The following is a 21,001-nucleotide window of genomic DNA, read 5'->3' as shown; positions in this document are numbered from 1 at the left end:
AATGATCTACGGTGCACAGCACCACTCACCCACTGCCTTGGCTGGCACGACTGCGTCCTGTGCTGGGGACGGCTCCGTCTTGTGTGAGCCCGTCTGTGTGATGGGTGAGTGGTTCTCCGGTGGTTCGTGGTCTCACCACTATATAGCTACTGAAGAAAATGTCTGTGACATTGAAACGCGTCTAGCATGCCACAGCCTAAACACTATTGCACAAAGACTATTACTATTGCCATCATTTGATTCATTTGACATACTATCATTTTGAACTGCTGGATGCCCTTTATTTGGAGACCACTGCAGCCCGCGCGCACATAGTGCCGCGTTCACACACGTGGAACGCTCTCTGCAAATCCATCCTCACAGCCCCGGTTTACCTACGTGAGTCCCGGACATCTTATCCACAGGCCGGACGCCTGCCGTGCCAGCCCGGGACCCACGAACCACCGGAGAACCACCCATCACACAGACGGGCTCACACAAGCCGTCCCCAGCACAAGACGCAGTCGTGACAGCTGTGACAGCCGTGCCAGCCGAAGCAGTGGGTGAGTGGTGCTGTGCACCGTAGATCATTACTAGCGATACACAATCAGTACGCTTCCAAGTTACCGTCACAATCGGCACTATATCACCAACGAACTGTACCTATGAACTGCATCCACTGAACTGCATCCACATAATATAATTCTACGAACTGTATCATATGGATTTTATTCAAATGGATTTTATTCAAATGGACTAAGTGCAATAGCGACTGTGAATATTTCTACATATAGCTTATCTATTCAAGCGCTATTTTACAAATTTTATAACACTTTTTAATATTTTTTAATTCATTATTAATTATTATTAATATATACTATCAATATTTTTGTTATTAATAGTATTGCCGTTCACCCCACGCAAGGGCCCTGTTAAAGTTGACGACATACATAATTTGATATAAATAAATTTTGCATTCATTTTACTATTGTTCTATCTCTTTATCTGTTTATTCTTCGCTATTATCACTCTATTTCACTCTGTACCTGCAGTACTTTTGAGGACTGGTATCTATAAATGTATTCTATATTTATAACACACACATAACATAGTTATAGGCCTTTTGGGTGAAGGTAACACCGTTAACCTCAAGTACTATCTCTATCCTAGGTGAGCTACACACATTACATATTGGAAATCATATATTGTCTACAAAAATGGTGCAAAACTAGTGTGGTCATTAAGGGCTTTTGGGTACAGAGTTTTCAGGCGGTAGACCCACCTTGTTTCAAGTTGTGCAAGTTTGAGCTCCCAGTCACCTCCCCTTATTCCCACGAAAATCCAATCAATGCCTCTTTCAATAAGGCCTCATGGCTCGCAGTCGTGGTAAAGCTTGAAGTGTCGCGGTACGGTTGTAAGTTTTGTTAGGTCCGATTCGTCCTTTGCCGCCGGAATGCCGAGAACATGTTCTCTTGTTCTTCTTTTCCGCTCCCTTGTCGTCATACCTATATAAATTAATCCACAGGGACAGGTAGCATGATAAATGATACCTGCAGTGCTACAAGAGATATTGTGAATGATTTTGAAAATTCTGGTTCCATCAGAGTTTTTTAATTCAGTGTCGCTGCAGATGTTAGGACACACAACACATTTGCCACATGGGTGGCATCCCCATTTGGGTTTTTAGCATTGAATGGTGTTTCTGTTTTTGACTTTCTTTAATGACTATTGACCAATAGGTCCTTCAGGTTGGGAGTTCTACAAAATGTCATGGAAGGACTTTCTGGTACGTATAATTTTAGCACAGGATCCATAGCTAGAATTTTCCAGTACCTAGATAAAATTTCATGGACTTGAGATACCTGACCATGGTATGAGGTAATCAATCTCACCTGGTTATCAGTGTTACTCCTAGGTCTTGGCTGTAGAAAGGCATTCACATTTGGCATGTTTTGCACATAGATAGGCCCTCCGTATCCATTTTTCTTGATATCCCCGTTCCCGAAAGTGCTCCCAAAGTTCCATGACTCTTGTCTCGAACATTTCACCTGTTGAACAGATACGTCTTAGTCTTAGAAATTGTCCCATAAGGATACCTCTAATAAGACTATGTGGTTGATATGATTGTGCATGTAGCAATGAGTTAGTAGCTGTAGGTTTCCTAAATAAATCTGATGGCACAAAGCCCTCATTGTCCACAAAGAAGTAAACTTCAAGAAAGTCCATATTCTGGCGGGCCACCTTATAGGTCAGCTTGATGTTGAGGTTGTTAGAGTTCAACTGGTTCATAAAGGTTTCTAACTCATCCTGCGATCCTTTCCGAATTGTAACGCCGAGCGCCCCGGGTCCCGCTGTATCCGAGCGCTCACGGCGTCTCCCTGCTTCCAGTGCTCCAGTCAGCGCCGCTGACCACGGGCGCTGCTCCACTCCCACCGGTGGGGACGTGAGGCGTGGGACGGGATGTGCCCGCCCACGGACCGCGTCCCAGGTCTCTTACCCACCACGTCCTCCTTCACTGCCCTCCCGAAGCGCGGCCCCGCTCTCTAGGGCGCGCACCGGCTCTATGAAATTTAAAGGGCCAGTGCACCAATCTAATTTGCTTTTATGAAGAGGTGAGTAGAAGCCTTGACAGAGGAATGGCTGTGGATATAGTGTTTCTGGATTTTGCTAAAGCATTTGATACTGTCCCTCATAGACGTCTGACAGGTAAGTTAAGGTCTTTGGGTTTGGAAATTTTAGTTTGTAACTGGATTGAACACTGGCTCATGGATCGTACCCAGAGAGTGGTGGTCAATGATTCATACTCTGATTGGTCCCCGGTTATTAGTGGTGTACCCCAAGGTTCAGTACTGGGCCCGCTGTTGATTAATTTATTTATCAATGATATAGAGGATGGTATTAACAGCTCTGTTTCTATCTTTGCAGATGACACCAAGCTTTGTAGCACGGTACAGTCTATAGAGGATGTGCATAAGTTACAAGATGACTTGGATAGACTAAGTGTCTGGGCATCCACTTGGCAAATGAGGTTCAATGTGGATAAATGTAAAGTTATGCATCTGGGTACTAATAACCTGCATGCATCGTATGTCTTAGGGGGGATTAAACTGTCAGAGTCACTGGTAGAGAAGGATCTGGGTGTACATGTAGATCACAGACTACAGAATAGCATGCAATGTCAGGCTGCTGCTTCCAAAGCCGGCAGGATATTGTCATGTATCCAAAGAGGCATGGACTCAAGGGACAGGGACATAATACTCCCCCTTTATAAAGCATTGGTACGGCCTCACCTGGAATATGCTGTTCAGTTTTGGACACCTGTCCATAAAAGGGACACTGCGGAGTTGGAAAGGGTGCAGAGACGCGCGACTAAACTAATATGGGGCATGGATCATCTTAGCTATGAGGAGTGATTAAAGGAGTTACAATTGTTTAGTCTTGAGAAGAGACGTTTAAGGGGGGATATGATAAACGTATATAAGTATATTAATGGCCCATACAAAAAATATTGAGAAAAACTGTTCCAGGTTAACCCCCCCCCCCCCAAAGGACGAGGGGGCACTCCCTCCGTCTGGAGAAGAAAAAGTTTAGTCTCAAGGGGCGACACGCCTTCTTTACCGTGAGGACTGTGAATTTATGGAACGGTCTACCTCAGGAACTGGTCACAGCAGGAACAATTAACAGCTTTAAAACAGGATTAGATACATTCCTGGAACAAAATAACATTAATGCTTATGAAGAAATATAAAATCCCATCCCTTCCCCAATATCGCGCCACACCCCTACCCCTTAATTCCCTGGTTGAACTTGATGGACTTATGTCTTTTTTCGAGCGTACTAACTATGTAACTATGTAATTGGTGCCTGGCCCAATCAGTTCAAAACATATAAAAATCCACTTCCCCTTCCTGTCCTTGCCGGATCTTGTTGCCCTAGTGCTCTGAGAAAGCGTTTTGTATATCCCTAGCCTGTGTATCCAGACACTTGCCGTTGCCCCTGACTACGAACCTTTGCCGCCTGCCTTGACCTCTTGCTACGTCCGACCTTGCCTCCGTCTTGTCCTTGTGTACTACGCCTATCTCAGCTGTTAGTGAGGTTGAGTCGCTATCAGGGGATACGACCTGGGACTTACTGCCGCAGCAAGTCCATCCCGCTTTGCGGCGGGCTCTGGTGAAAACCAGTAACTTCTTAGAACCGGTCCCCTGGTACGGCCCACGTCATCGCCTCACTAGCACATAGGATCCACTACCTGCATACCAGTCCGGTTCCTGACAGTAGATCCGGCCATGGATCCCGCTGAGGTGCCGCTGCCAAGTCTCGCTGACCTCACTACCGTGGTTGCCCAGCAGTCTCAGCAGATCGCCCAACAAGGACAACAGCTGTCACAGTTGGCCACCATTCTCCAGCAGCTTCTGCCGACACAGCCTCTACCATCTCCCTCGCCAGCTCCTGCATCTCCTCCACTCCGAGCTGCCGCTACTTCCTCTAGAGTCCATTTGTCTCTTCCTGAGAAATTTGATGGGGACTCTAAGATGTGCCGAGGATTCCTGTCCCAATGTTCTCTGCACCTTGAGATGATGTCGGACCAGTTCCCTACTGAACGGTCTAAGGTGGCTTTCGTGGTCAGTTTACTATCTGGAAAGGCCTTATCCTGGGCCACACCGCTTTGCGACCGCAACGATCCTGCCACTGCTTCCGTCCAGTCATTTTTCACCGAAGTTCGCAGTGTTTTCGAGGAGCCAGCCTGGGCCTCCTCTGCCGAGACGGCTCTTCTGAATCTGGTCCAAGGGAGTTCTTCTGTAGGTGAATACTCCATCCAGTTCGGCACCCTCGCCTCTGAGCTTGCTTGGAACAATGAGGCCCTCTGCGCGACCTTCAAGAAAGGTTTATCCAGCCACATCAAAGATGTTCACACGAGAAATTCCCACTTCCTTGCCTGAACTTATCCAGTTGGCCACCCGCATAGATATGCGTTTCTCAGAAAGACGCCAGGAGCTCCGCCAAGAAAAGGGACTTGTTTACACCAGGCGTTTTTCCCGATTGGCACCCCTCTTCCAGACTCCTTTGCAACCTACTCCTGTGCCTCCCACCGAGGAGGCTATGCAAGTGGATAGGTCTCGCCTGACCCAAGAAGAGAGGACTCGCCGCAGGATGGGAAATTTGTGCCTGTACTGCGCTAGTACTGAACATTTCCTTAAGGACTGTCCAATCCGCCCTCCGCGTCAGGGAAACGCACGCACCTAGTAAATGTGGGAGAGGCGTTACTAGGTGTGAATTCATCCTCTCCACGTCTGACTATTCCTGTGCAGATTTCTCCTTCCGCTAATTCTCTGCGGTGGCCTTCCTGGACTCATGATCTGCAGGAAACTTTATTGAAGCCTCATTTATCAACAGATTTAACATTCCTGTTATCCGTCTCCAAACCCTTCTTCATTTCTTCTGTGAACGGAGAAAGACCGGACTGCACCGTGCGTTACCTCACTGAACCATTGCTCATGACCGTCGGTGTTCTCCATCAAGAAAAAATTAAATTTTTTGTTTTGCCTAACTGTACCTCAGACTTCCTTCTTGGTGTGCCCTGGCTCCAGTGTCATACTCCTACCCTCGACTGGACCACTGGGGACATTAAATCCTGGGGCTCTTCCTGCCACAAACGCTGCCTCAAGTCTGTACCAACCAACCAAGTCTCCATTACTACTCTTTTGCCTGACCTTCCAAAGGTCTATCAGGACTTTTCAGACGTCTTCTGTTAAAAACAGGCGGAAGTCTTACCACCACATAGACCCTACGACTGTCCCATTGACTTACTTCCTGGTACCACACCACCCCGTGGCAGAATTTACCCTCTCTCCGCTTCCAAAACTAAGGCCATGACAGAATACATACAGGAGAACCTAAAGAAAGGTTTCATAAGGAAATCTTCTTCTCCAGCCGGAGCGGGGTTCTTCTTTGTTGCCAAAAAGGATGGTTCGCTACGCCCCTGCATAGACTATCGTGGCCTCAATAAAATCACAGTAAAAAAACGCTACCCTCTGCCTCTCATCTCGGAACTCTTTGACCGTCTGCGCGGAGCAAAAATTTTCACTAAACTCTACCTTAGGGGAGATTATAACCTCATCAGAATCCGTGAAGGAGATGAGTGGAAAACTGCTTTTAACACCCGAGACGGCCACTTCGAATATCTTGTTATGCCATTTGGACTTTGCAATGCCCCTGCAGTATTCCAAGACTTTGTCAATGACATTTTCCAGGACTTGACCCGTGTTGTTGTTTATTTAGACAACATCCTAATCTTTTCCTCCAACCTAGAAGAGCATCGGTTCCAAGTCCGTCAAGTGCTCCAGCGCCTTCGTGTAAATCATCTTTACGCTAAGCTTGAAAAATGCCTTTTTAAACGCAGCTGTCCTCCTTTCCTGGGGTACCTGGTCTCTGGACAAGGTATTGAAATGGATCCTGCTAAGCTCTCCGCAGTCTTGGATTGGCCACGCCCCTCTGGACTCCGTGCTATCCAGCGCTTCCTTGGATTTGCCAACTACTATCGTCAGTTTATTCCCCATTTCTTCACCATCGTTGCTCCTATTGTGGCACTGACAAGAAAAAACGCGAATCCGAGGTCCTGGTCTCCCCAAGCGGATGAAATTTTCACTCGCTTTAAGGCCGCCTTTGCTTATGCACCAGTCCTGTCCAGGCCTGATCCACTAAAGCCTTTCTTTCTTGAGGTTTACGCCTCCTCTGTGGGAGCTGGAGCTGTCCTTCTCCAAAAAAACGCCAAAGGAAAGAACATGACTTCTGAGTTTCTTCTCCAAAACTTTTTCCTCTCCTGAAAAAAATTATTCTATAGGAGATCGAGAATTGTTGGCACTTGAAGAATGAAGACACCTTCTGGAGGGATCCCTTCACCCCATCGCCATTTACACTGACCATAAGAACCTGTCTTATCTCCAATCCGCCTAGCGGTTAAATCCTCGTCAAGCCAGATGGTCCTTGTTTTTTGCCCGCTTCAATTTTCAAATAAATTTTCGTCCTGCAAACAAGAATGTCAGGGCTGATGCTCTATCACGCTCCACCGATGCATCAGAAGCCGAGACCCTTCCTCAGCACATCATACCTCCTGAGTGTCTGATCTCGTCTGCTCCTGTTTCTCTTGTACCAATTCCTCCAGGAAAAACGTATGTACCTTTGTCTTTGCCTCCGGACTCTCAAATGGGGCCATTCCTCCCATCTGGCTCGTCATGCTGGAATTAAAAAATCTTTACAGTTGATTGCCAGACACTATTGGTGTTCCTCCCTGGAAAAAGATGTTACTGATTTCGTACGGGCTTGTACAGTGTGTGCACGTGACAAGACTCCACGCCAGAAGCCTGCAGGTCTTCTCCTTCCTCTGCCAGTGCCTGAACAACCTTGGTCTCACATAGCTATGGACTTCATCACAGACCTCTCTTTATCCCATGTCAACACCGTCATTTGGGTGTTCGTTGATCGCTTTTCCAAAATGGCTCATTTTATTCCGCTTCCAGGCCTTCCTTCTGCGCCTCAGTTGGCGAAGCAATTTTTTCTGCACATTTTTTGTCTTCACGGGCTTCCCATGCACATCGTCTCGGATAGAGGCGTTCAATTTATTTCAAAATTTTGGAGAGCGCTCTGCAATCAATTAAAAATTTAAATTGAATTTCTCTTCCTCCTATCACCCTCAATCCAATGGGCAAGTGGAAAGAGTAAATCAGATTCTAGGTGACTACTTGCGACATTTTATCTCCTCCCGTCAAAATGATTGGGTCAATCTTCTGCCTTGGGCCAAGTTCTGGTACAGTTTCAAAAATTCTGAGTCCTCCTCCAAATCTAAATTTTTTGTGGTGTACAGCTGTCACCCGCTGTCCCCCCTCCCAATTCCCACTTCATCTGGAGTGCCTGCGGTGGATGATTTAACCCAGGACTTTTCCTCTATCTGTAAGGAAACTCAAAAGTCGCTCCTATTGGCCTCTTCTCGCATGAAGAAACATGCAGATAAAAAGAGAAGAACTCCCCCTGTCTTTGCCCCTGGTGACAAAGTGTGGCTCTCTGCCAAATATATACGGTTTCGTGTCCCCAGTTACAAGCTGGGTCCTCGTTACCTCGGGCCATTTAAAATTAAAAACCAAATCAATCCTGTCTCCTACAAGCTCCATCTTCCTTCTTCTCTTCGTATTCCTAAATCTTTCCATGTTTCTCTGCTCAAACCTCTCATACTTAACCGCTTTTCTCCCAAGGTCACTGTTCCTGCTCCTGTCTCTGGCTCCTCGGATGTCTATTCTGTCAAGGAAATCCTCGCCTCCAAGATCATCCGAGGTAAAAAAACATTTTTGGGTTGATTGGGAGAACTGTGGCCCCGAAGAAAGGTCTTGGGAACCCGAGGCCAATATCTTGGACAAGGAGCTCATTTATACATTTTTGGGTTCCAAAAAGAGGGGGAGACCTAAGGGGGGGGGGGTACTGTAACGCCGAGCGCTCCGGGTCCCGCTGGATCCCCAGCGCTCACGGCGTCTCCCTGCTTCCAGCGCTCCAGTCAGTGCCGCTGACCTCGGGCGCTGCTCCACTCCCACCGGTGGGGACGTTATCCATGGGACAGGATGTGCCCACTCATGGACCGCGTCCCAGGTCTCTTACCCACCATGTCCTTCTTCACTGCCCTCCCAGGGCGTGGCCCCGGTCTCTAGGGCACATGCGCCAGCTCTATGAAATTTAAAGGGCCAGTGCACCACTAATTGGTGCCTGGCCCAATCAGTTCAAAACATATAAAAACCCACTTCCCCTTCCTGTCCTTGCCGGATCTTGTTGCCCTGAGAAGGCGTTTTGTGTATCCCTAGCCTGTGTATCCAGACCCTTGCCGTTGCCCTTGACTACAAACCTTTGCCGCCTGCCTTGACCTCTTGCTACGTCCGACCTTGCCTCCGTCTTGTCCTTGTGTACTATGCCTATCTCAGCTGTTAGTGAGGTTGAGTCGCTATCGGGGGATACGACCTGGGAGTTACTGCCGCAGCAAGTCCATCCCGATTTGCGGCGAGCTCTGGTGAAAACCAGTAACTTCTTAGAACCGGTCCCCTGGTACGGCCCACGTCATCGCCTCACTAGCACAGAGGATCCACTACCTGCATACCAGTCCGGTTCCTGACACAAATGAAGATCACATCATCAATATAACGAGCCCATCTATTTAATAAAGATTGATACTAGAGATGAGCGAACTTACAGTAAATTCGATTCGTCACAAACTTCTCGGCTCGGCAGTTGATGACTTATCCTGCGTAAATTAGTTCAGCCTTCAGGTGCTCCGGTGGACTGGAAAAGGTGGATAAATTCCTAGGAAAGAGTCTCCTAGGACTGTATCCACCTTTTCCAGCCCACCGGAGCACCTGAAAGCTGAACTAATTTATGCAGGAAAAGTCATCAACTGCCGAGCCGAGAAGTTCGTGACGAATCGAATTTACTGTAAGTTCGCTCATCTCTAATTGATACATTTATTTGATACCATATATGGCCTCTATTTTTGGTGAAAGTATTGTATAGTGGCTTATGATGATTCTTTGTGCCCACTAGTTTACGAACAGTTGTTTCCTGTATATTGCAAAGTATTCTTTTAATTTACTAATGGATTTTATGGCACGTGAAGTGACCTGGCAGTCCCAGGTTGAAAATGTATTTGGTCCATCAGTGACACATGCTGCTAGTTCTGACCAAGAGACTGCACGTAATCTTAAATCTTCTATTCGGAGTCTACTGCATCGGAAAAATAAAATCTGGTGGAATCGTGCATCTTTAGAGTAATACAAGACGAAGAGACTGATCCCTCCTGGTCTTAGGATACAGACCTTCCCTTCATATGATGCAATGTTGGCCCAGCAGATGGAAGTGGCACAGCATTCATTCAGCTCATTTGGAGACTATAACAGGTGAGATAGACACACAGATGAAACAACTTAAAGCGTACCCGTCAGATCCCACCAACATTTATTTTTTAAATATATCACTCAGTACCTAATCTTGACCACGTACTTCTAATTTTTATGTGTCTAGCACCTTTATTTATTATTTTTACACTTTTAATGTAGCTCACTAGTCTGAATTCCTCTCAAATGAAGGGGGCGTGGCCTCCCTCAGTATGCTGTCTGCTCACATCTCCCCTAGCATTAGCAAAACTACAACTCCCAGCTCGTCCTCATTGACAGTAGCGGGAGACAAGCTGACAGTTGTGGAATGTATTAGATTACCAAAATCAGCATGTATATAAGTGGAAGTTCAGTAAACATTAGTGTTGCTCGCGAATATTCGCAAATCGAATTTTATTCGCGAATATCGCATATTCGCGAATTCGCGAATATTCGCGAATATAGCGCTATATATTCGTAATTACGAATATTCATTGTTTTTTTTTTTTTTTCACAGTACACATCACAGTGATCACCCCTCTCTGCTTCCAGCTTATGTGGTGTAAGAAGGCTCTAATACTACTGTGTGAGACTGGTGTGCGAATTTTCGCATATGCTAATTTTCGCATATGCGAATTTTCGTTTATGCTAATTTTTGTATATGCAAATGTTTGCATTTGTTAATTTTCGCACACACGAATATTCGCATATGCGAAAATAAAACGAGAATATTACGAATATGCGAATATTCGCGAATATGACGAATATTCGTCCATATATTCGCGAATATTCGCGAATTCGAATATGGCCCATGCCGCTCAACACTAGTAAACATGAGGTAGACGTCAAGATGGTAGATCCAGAAGTACATCAATTTCCTCCAATATGTCACAAGATGCGATGTCGGACAACTCCTCCACTAGATCAGGACCATTAAGAAAACATACACATAGAAGAACACAAGACCATATCATGGACCCACAACTAGAAAAAGGGTTGATAGATCATATCAGCATGATAACCAACGGAGAGCCCTTAAGGTAACTAACCTTTCTAATACAGTGGTCCCTCAACATACGATGGTAATTCGTTCCAAACGAGCCATGGTTTGTCGAATCCATCATATGTTGAGGGATTCGTGCAATGTAAAGTATAGGAAACTGTACTCACCTGTCCCCGCCGCTCGAGATGGTGTCCCCGGGCCTCCGCTGGGCTCTTCGCTGTCTTCTCCGGTCCTCCGCTGTCTTCTCCGGTCCTCTGCTGTCTTCCACAAGGTCTTACTGGGCCTGCGTAGCGACGTCATTGCTATTGGATGACGTGCGCAGCAGCATAGTGACGTCATCGGAGAGGGCCGAGAAGACACCGGAAGACCAGCGCTGGACCCGGAGGGCACCCCGGAGCATCGTGGAGGGGTAAGTAATACTTACCGCACCACACGGGGAACATTAAGCTGCTATCCGGCAGCAGCTTAAGCATTTGGCGCTGCCGGATAGCACTTAATGCGATGGCCCCGACATAAAAAAGCATTGTATGTCGATGCTGACATCGACATGCGATGGCCTCTGAGAGGCCATCGTATGTCGATTTGATCATATGTCGGGGCCATCGTAGGTCGGGGGGGGGGGGGGGGGTCACTGTATCATGTTAACGGATACACAAATAAATGTACTGAGTCGGGGTTTATCATTTTCAACTTCCTCTAGCGCTGACCAGTTTGAGATCATTAACCCCTTATGGACCCAGCCAATGTTCACTGTAGGACCCGGCCATTTTTTGCACATCTGACCACTGTCACTTTAAGCATTAAGAACTCTGGGATGCTTTTATCTCATTCTGATTCCGAGATAGTTTTTTCGTGACATATTCTACTTTATATTAGTGATAACATTTTGTCAAAAAATTTTGTGAAAAATTCAAAAATTTTATGAAAAAATTGAAAATGTTCGCATTTTTTTTACTTTGAAGCTCTCTGCTTATAAGGAAAATGGATATTTCAAATAAATTATATATTGATTCACATATACAATATGGCTACTTTATATTTGCATCATAAAGTTGACATGTTTTTACTTTTGGAAGACATCAGAGGGCTTCAAAGTATAGCAGCAATTTTGAAAATTTTCACAAAATTTTCAAAATCAAAATTTGTTAGGGAGTTTTGAAGTGGATTTGAAGGGCTTTCTTATTAGAAATATCCCATAAATGACCTCATTATAAAAACTGCACCTCTCAAAGTATTCAAAATGACATTCAAAAGGTTTGTTAACCCTTTAGGTGTTTCACAGGAATAGCAGCAAATTGAAAAAGAAAATTCAAAATCTTCATTTTTTACACTGGCATGTTCTTGTAGACCCAGTTTTTGAATTTTTGCAAGTGGTAATAGGAGAAAAGCCCCACAAAATCTGTAACCCAATTTCTCTGGAGCACCTCATATGTGTATTTCAAGTGTTCGGCGGGCGCAGTAGAGGGCTCAGAAGGGAAGGAGAGACAATGGGATTTTGAAGAGTGAATTTTGCTGAAATGGTTTTTGGGGGCATGTCGCATTTAGGAAGCCCCTGTTGTGCCAGAACAGCAGAAAAAACCCACATGGCATACCATTTTGGAAACTACACCCCTCAAGGCACGTAACAAGGGGTACAGTGAGCCTTAACACCCCACTGGTGTTTGACGACTTTCTGTTAACGTCGGATGTGTAAATGAAAAAAAAAATTCACTAAAGTGCAGTTTTTCCCCCAAATTTACCATTTTTACAAAAGGTAATGGGAGAAAATGCCCCCCAAAAATTGTAACCACATCTCTTCTGAGTATGGAAATACCCCATGTGTGGACGTCAAGTGCACTGCGGGCGCACTACAATGCTCAGAAGAGAAGGAGTCACATTTGGCTTTTGGAAAGCAAATTTTGCTGAAATGGTGGGCATGTCGCATTTAGGAAGCCCCTATGGTGCCAACACAGCAAAAACAAAAATACACATGTCATACTATTTTGGAAACTGCACCCCTCAAGGAACGTAACAAGGGGTATAGTGAGCCTTAACACCTCACAGGTGTTTTTCACGACTTTTTGTTAAAGTTGGATGTGTAAATGAAAAAAAAAATTTCACAAAAATGCATTTTTTCCCCAAATTTTACATTTTTACAAGGGGTAATAGGAGAAAATGACCACTAAAATTTGTAACCCCATTTCTTCTGAGTATGGAAATACCCCATGTGTGGACGTCAAGTGCTCTGCTGGTGCACTACAATGCTCAGAAGAGAAGGAGCGCCATTGAGCTTTTGAAGATTGAATTTGTTTGGAATGGAAGTCAGGGGCCACCCCCCCACATGTGACCCCATATTGGAAACTACACCCCTCACAGAATTTAATAAGGGGTGCAGTGGGTAAAAAATAAAATTTTTCCTTTTCACGGAACACTGTTCCAAAGATCTGCCAGACACCTGTGGGGTGTAAATGCTCACTGTACACCTTATTACATTTCGTGAGGGGTGTAGTTTCCAAAATGGGGTCACATGTGGGGGGGGGGTTCCATTGTTCTGGCACTATGGGGGCTTTGTAAACACACGTGGCCTTCAATTCCGGACAAATTTTCTCTTCAAAATCCCAATGGTGCTCCTTCTCTTCTGAGCATTGTAGTGTGCCAGCAGAGCACTTTACATCCACATATGGGGTATGTTCTTACTCAGAAGAAATTGGGGTTACAAATTTTGTGGTCTTTTTTCCTATTTTCCCTTGTGAAAATGAAAAATTTTGGGTAACACCTATACCTCACTATACCCCTTGTTACGTTCCATGAGTGGTGTAGTTTCCAAAATGGGGTCACATGTGGGTATTTATTTTTTGTGTTTATGTCAGAACTGTTGTAAAATCAGCCACCCCTGTGCAAATCACCAATTTAGGCCTTAAATGTACATAGTGCACTCTCACTCCTGAGCATTGTGCACCCGCAGAGCATTTTACGCCCACATATGGGGTATTTCTGTACTCAGGAGAAATTGCTTTACAAATTTTGGGGGTCTTTTTTTCCTTTTACCGCTTGTGAAAACAAAAAGTATTAGGCAACACCAGCATGTTAGTGTAAATTTTTTTTTTTTTTTTACACTAACAGGCTGGTGTAGACCCCAACTTTTCCTTTTAATAAGGGGTAAAAGGAGAAAAAGCTCCCCAAAAATTGTAGTGCTATTTCTCCCGAGTACGGAAATACCCCATATGTGGCCCTAAACTGTTTCCTTGAAATACGACAGGGCTCTGAAGTGAGAGAGCGCCATGCGCATTTGAGGACTAAATTAGGGATTGCATAAGGGTCGACATAGGGGTATTCTACGCCAGTGATTCCCAAACAGGGTGCCTCCAGCTGTTGCTAAACTCCCAGCATGCCTGGACAGTCAGTGGCTGTCCGGAAATGCTGGGAGTTGTTGTTTTGTAACAGCTGGAAGCTCCGTTTTGGAAACACTGCCGTACAATACCCTTTATTATGTGTAGTATAGTGTTTTTAGGGTAAATTTGCACTGGCAGGTTACGACGAGTTTCCCGCTAGGAGTTTGCGCTGCGGCGAAAAAATTGCTGCTGCTCAAACTTCAAGAAACTCACTGTAAACTCGCCCGTGTGAATGTACCCTGTACATTCACATTGGGGGGGGCAAACCTCCAGCTGTTTCAAAACTACAACTCCCAGGATGTACTGACAGACCGTGCATGTTGGGAGTTGTACGTTCTGTTACCTAACTCAGTATTTTCCAACCAGTGTGCCTCCAGCTGTTGCAAAACTACAGCTCCCAGCATGTACTGCTCACCGAAGGGCATGCTGGGAGATGTAGTTGTGCAACAGCTGGAGGTACACAACTACAATTCCCAGCATGCCGAGACATCTGTTTGCTGTCTGGGCATGCTGGGATTTGCAGTTTTGCAACATCTGGAGGGCTACAGTTTATAGACCACTGCACAGTGATCTCCAAACTGTGGCCCTCCAGATGTTGCAAAACTACAAATCCCAGCATGCCCAGACAGCAAACAGCTGTGTGGGCATGCTAGGAGTTGTAGTTTTGCAAGATCTGGAGGGCCACAGTTTAGAGACCACTGTATTGTGGTCTCAGACTGTTGCCTTCCAGATGTTGCTAGGCAACTCACCGGTTTCCGTAGGATTCAGGGAGCCGCATCGCGTTCCTCTTCTGTCGCTGATCGTCCCCGATCGTCGCTCCGCTGCCATGGATGGGTAAGTGGACTTTGTCACCGGTCCCCTTCGGTTTTGCCATTCTGCCCTGCCTATTGTGGGTGGGCAGAACGGGGAAAGCGAAAGTTAACCCCCCCCCGCCCCGATCTGCTATTGGTCGTAGCGTCTATATGACCAATAGCAGGGATAGGAGGGGTGGCACCCCTGCCACCTCACTCCTATCCCTTCAGGGGGATCGTGGGTGTCTTGGACAACCCCGATCCCCCTTATTTTCCGGGTCACCATAGACCCGTATGACCCGGAATTGCGCAAATTGAAAGTGTGAATTCACTTGCGATTTGTGCTGATCGCCGACATGGGGGGGTCTGATGACCCCTTGGGCATTTGCACGGGATGCCTGCTGAATGATTTCAGCAGGCATCCCGGTCCGATCCCTGTCCGGCGCGCGGCGGGGACCGGAATTCTCCATGACATACGCGTACATCATGGGTACTTAAGTACCAGGGTGTCATGACGTACGCGTTCGTCAAGGGTCCTTAAGAGGTTAAGGGCATACAACTATTCGATAGAAAACTTAATTTTAAGAACATTTTTCATAACCAAATGGATGCCTCATTCTGAACTTTGCAGGATGAAATGATGGCACTACAGGTACTTGAGGAATTGACAGAAGACAACAATCAGCAGGATTGGTTTCCTAAATCTTTACTTCCAATGTCCCGTAAGTTCCCCCCGATATCTACTTCACCAAATGTAGATTTATTTGTACAACTTGTTGCCAATGATCTAGAGACGCTTTCTTATACGGACTGTTTTAATAATTGTTTTAAATCTGAAAAAGTGGCCATTGAACAACTTAAGAACCTCAAAGATGTAGTAATAAAGCCCTCCGATAAGGGGGGCAACATTATGATCTGGCCAACTACGCTATATGAAAGAGAGGTCTCTAGACAACTTAGGGACACTAATTGTTATCAGCGCCTTACCTTCATCCCATTGACAAAGTTTAGGTGGGAACTCTCTAATACTTTCACAGGCAGTTTCTGATGGAATCATCACGACCAAACAGAAAAATTGCCTCATGATCGAGAATCCCACCATTGCGACTTTTTACCCTCTTCCTAAAGTCCATAAACAAGCAGCGAAACCCCAGGGTAGGCCAATAGATTCAGGGCGCAACAGTCTTTGTGAGCCTATATGTAAATTTTGGGATTTTAACCTGAAACCCATTGTTAAAACTCTCTTCCTTGATGGACACAACAGACGCCCTCCATAGGATGGAATTTCTGCACCTCGATCCTGATATGTGGATTGTAACCTGCGATGTCCAATCATTATACACATCGATCCGTCTCAAAGATGGATTTAGAGCAGTACAGATGTTCCTAATGATGTCCAGATTAGAAGATGAAAAAGGTGAGTTTCTTTTGAAACTAAACTACTGTGATTTTCCCTGACCCACACAGTACAAGTTACTGCGATGGGTACGAAATGTTCGCGGCATGTGCGCCCGCGTACGCAAATCTCTTTTTAGGAGCATGGGAAAGGGAAATGTTTCTCACAGACCCACCTTTTTTTTATCAACAGGGTGGAAATGTGGGCTTGTTACATATATGATGTGATCATCATTTGGAACGGATCGCAGGATTAGTTGGAAACCTTTATGAACCAATTGAACCAACAACCTCAACATCAAGTTGACCTATAAGGTGGGCCGCCAGAATATGGACTTTTTGTTTTAGGGATTAGACCTCCACCAATTAAAACTTATGGCATGTCTTCATACAATGTCAAAGGGACCATATACAGGAATGTAAGGCATAAAATAGTATTACAAGTGATAGCCAACATGGTTTTAAAAGAACTGAAGTTTTCAAACCAACCTCATTTGTTTTAATTTGATGTCATTTTTTGAAGAGGTGAGTTGAATCCTGGATATGGGGCAGCTGTAGGTATAGGTTTGAAAGCTCGTCATATAACATCATTTGGTTTATTTTTGTTAGTCATTAAAAGGTATAATATCTGAACGGCTACTATTTTGTCATACACTGAGAGCAATAAAACATGTTTTACAACCCGTTTTTTTAATTAAAGGGGTACTCCGGTGGAATTTTTTTAAATCAACTGGTGCCAGAAAGTTAAACAGATTTGTAAATTACGTCAGTATTTTCAGGAAGTTCTTTTCTTTTTGAATTTCTTTTCTGTTTGAACATAGTGCTCTTTGCTGACACCTCTGTCAGGAACTGTCCAGAACACAAGCAAATCTCCATAGCAAACCTATCCTGCTCTGGACAGTTCCTGATATGGACAGAGGTGTTAGCAGAGAGCACTGTGGCCAACCTAAAAAGAACTCCAGAAAGAAATACAACTTCCTGTAGAGCACACAGCAGCTAATAAGTACTGGAAGGATTAAGATTTTTAAATAGAAGTAATTTACAAATCTGTTTAACTTTGTGGCACCAGTTGATTTAAAAAAATTGGTTTTCAACCAGAGTACCCCTTTAAGCAGTTCCCTAATGCAAAGTCCAAGGATGAGACTGCTGGAAATCTTAAAATTCTTGATGCAGTTCAATACAGTATAGACACATTGGGGGAGATTTCTCAAAGGATTTAGACAGTTTTTTCCTGTCTAAATATGTGCAACTTTTTTGCGACTTTTGCTTTAGAGGATTATTAGAACATGATGCATTCTAGTCAGTTTTAGACGTAAAAATTTATTGGTGCTGAATTTATCAAAAGTGACTTTTCAGCGACAAGTCGCATTGGCTGAAAGTACGCCGAAATGTCAGACCATACTGGAGCAGATTTAATTTCAGTCTAAAGCAGAGATCATGAAGTCTATGCGCAGAATTTCTCAAGAGCCGTGCGCCTTTTGATAAATTAGGCGCACGATAGACCGGCCTAACGCTCTGTAGGTTGGTCTATATTGATGCAGGACATAGCCAGCTTTGATAAATCTCCCCCTTTGAATTCAGCTTGAAAAAGTATAGCTTGAAGTGGTACAACTTAGACTTAGGAGAAGCAAAATCCAATCACTGTGCCCCTTAAAGGGGTTCTCCGGTGCTTAAACATCCTTATCCCCTATCCAAAGGATAGGGGATAAGATGCCTGATCGCGGGAGTCCCGCCGCTGGGGACCCCCGGGATCATGCACGCGGCACCCCGTTTGTAATCAGTCCCCAGAGCGTGTTCGCTCCGGGACTGATTACCGGCAACTACAGGGCAGGCGGCGTGTGATAGCGATCATGCCCCCTCCCGTAGGCTTGCATTGAGGGGAGGAGCGTGACATCACACTCCGCACGCCCTGTAGTCGCCGGTAATCAGTCCCGAAGCGAACACGCTCCGGGGACTGATTACAAACTAGGTGCCGCGTGCATGATCCCGGGGGTCCCCAGCGGCGGGACTCCCGCGATCAGGCATCTTATCCCCTATCTTTTGGATAGGGGATAAGATGTTTAAGCACCGGAGAACCCCTTTAATTGGACTTTTGCAGACTATGCTTTGCAGAAATATGACTTTGGTGCCTTTGCCTGTATACTTGAATACGTCTTATGCTGGTACAGAAAAATGTAGACAACTCTCGCTAGCTTATGTCCCAATTATTGACGTTATCTGAATGATGATCTTTACAGTGTTGAGGAGGGGTGTGTGTGTAATTTACTGATTTATCCTTCCAGTACTTATCAGGTGCTGTATACTACAGAGGAAGTTCTTTTCTTTTTGAATTTCTTTTCTGTCTGACCAGTGGCCTCTCCTGCTTTCATATTTTGGGAGGGCAACATGGGGCCCAGGGCAAAAGTGTGTGTGTGTTGGGATGGTAATGTTAGTCCCTGTTGTTACATGGCCCTTCATGTCTTTCTCGCCTGTTGACTGACGCCAGATGCTGACTTCTGAAGTTGATTGTAAAGTGAAAATGGAAGAAAATTCCAAGTGTTTTAAAAAAAATATGAATTAACTTATTCTATAATAAAAGTTCAATCACCCCCATTTTCCAAAAAAGACAAGAAAAACTAAACATATTTGGTTTTGCTGTATGCAGAATTGTCTGAACTATTAACATATTACACTACAGTGGTCCCTCAACATATGATATTAATTGGTTCCAGGAGAACCATCATATGTTGAAACCATCATATGTCGAGTACATATGTCTATGTAAAAATGGTAATTGGTTCTGGGGCCTTGGAACCATTGTATGTTGAATACATATATCTATGGGAAACTGCTAATTTGTTCTGGGATGACCATTGTATGTGGAGTGTATGGGGAGTGTTTAACAAACCAGGGTGCCTCCAGCTGTTGCACAACTACAACTCCCAGCATGCATGTACAGCCATTGACTGTCTGGGCATGCTGGGAGTTATAGTTTTGTAACAGCTGGAGGCACACTGATAGGGAAACATTGATGTATGGGGTGTATTGTGTGTATATGTATTGTATGTGATGTGTGACATCGCATACAGTACTGTACAGTTCTTTAAATACCTTCAAAGGGGACAGAATGTCCTCCATTACGATCCTGCCGACTACAGGTCTATAGGTAAGGAAGGGGAGGGCAGCCAGCAGCTCATTGGATGCCTGCAGCAAGATGCTGCAGGCTATTGGCTATGGCTACACTGGGGGGGCGGGGCTTACACGGAGCTCACAGTGGAAGCCTGTATGAGTTAGCAGGACAGCGTGTGAGTAACAGGAGGCAGAACGGGGCACACAGGGACATTAAACAACTATCTGTCAGTTGCTGAAGTTGTCAGCGCTGTCAGATAGCTGTTTGTACGATGGCCCCGACACACAGCAGCATCATATGTCGATGCTGCCTTCAACATACGATGGGCTCTGAGAGGCCATCATATGTTGAAATGATCATATGTCGGGGCCATCATAAGTCGGGGGGTCAGAACAATTTAATAGGGGTCAGAACAATTTTAAGCAATACTTTTTTGTAAGTTTTACGTTTTAAAACCAGTAAATGATAAAAAAAAAGGATTTTACTGCACAGTGACTGGTATATATATATATATAATAGAAAAAAAAATTTCATGTTTCACAGCAAATGTTATGGTAATATCCCAGCCTCACATTTAAAGGAGTATTCCACTGGAAACATTTTTTTTTTTTTAAATCAACTGGTGCCAGAAAGTTTAACAGATTTGTAAATTACTTCTATTAAAAAATCTTAATCCTTCCAGTAGTTATCAGCTTTTTTGAATTTCCTTTCTGTCTGACCACAGTGCTCTTGTCACGATGCCGGCTGGCAGGTAGTGGATCCTCTGTGCCAGAGAGGGATTGGCGTGGACCGTGCTAGTGGACCGGTTCTAAGCCACTACTGGTTTTCACCAGAGCCCGCCGCAAAGCGGGATGGTCTTGCTGCGGCGGTAGTGACCAGGTCGTATCCACTAGCAACGGCTCACCTCTCTGGCTGCTGAAGATAGGCGCGGTACAAGGGAGTAGGCAAAAGCAAGGTCGGACGTAGCAGAAGGTCGGGGCAGGCAGCAAGGATCGTAGTCAGGGGCAACGGCAGAAGGTCTGGAAACACAGGCAAGGAACACACAAGGAACGCTTTCACTGGCACTAAGGCAACAAGATCCGGCAAGGGAGTGCAGGGGAAGTGAGGTGATATAGGGAAGTGCACAGGTGAACACACTAATTGGGACCACTGCGCCAATCAGCGGCGCAGTGGCCCTTTAAATCGCAGAGACCCGGCGCGCGCACGACCTAGGGAGCGGGGCCGCGCGCGCCGGGACAGAACAGACGGAGAGCGAGTCAGGTAGGGGAGCCGGGGTGCGCATCGCGAGCGGGCGCTACCCGCATCGCGAATCGCATCCCGGCTGGCAGCGGAATCGCAGCGCCCCGGGTCAGAGGACGTGACCGGAGCGCTGCCGCGGGGAGAGTGAAGCGAGCGCTCCGGGGAGGAGCGGGGACCCGGAGCGCTCGGCGTAACAGTACCCCCCCCCTTGG

General features: G+C 45.5%; 1 long non-coding RNA gene across 1 annotated transcript; it reads right to left on the bottom strand.

Annotated features, from left to right (window-relative positions):
• Positions 1-1,273: 1,273 nt before the first annotated feature.
• LOC130273458 (uncharacterized) lies at positions 1,274-16,994 on the bottom strand. The gene is made up of 3 exons (XR_008843998.1): positions 16,931-16,994; positions 1,872-2,027; positions 1,274-1,484 (listed from the first exon to the last, which is right to left on the bottom strand). It is a non-coding gene; the product is annotated as an uncharacterized LOC130273458 (long non-coding RNA).
• Positions 16,995-21,001: the final 4,007 nt, after the last annotated feature.

This window comes from Hyla sarda, chromosome 5 (genome assembly GCF_029499605.1).
Source record: "Hyla sarda isolate aHylSar1 chromosome 5, aHylSar1.hap1, whole genome shotgun sequence".
NCBI classification, from domain to species: Eukaryota; Metazoa; Chordata; class Amphibia; order Anura; family Hylidae; genus Hyla; species Hyla sarda.
Note: the sequence above shows the minus strand (reverse complement) of the source record. Positions and strands in the feature narration are given on the sequence as shown.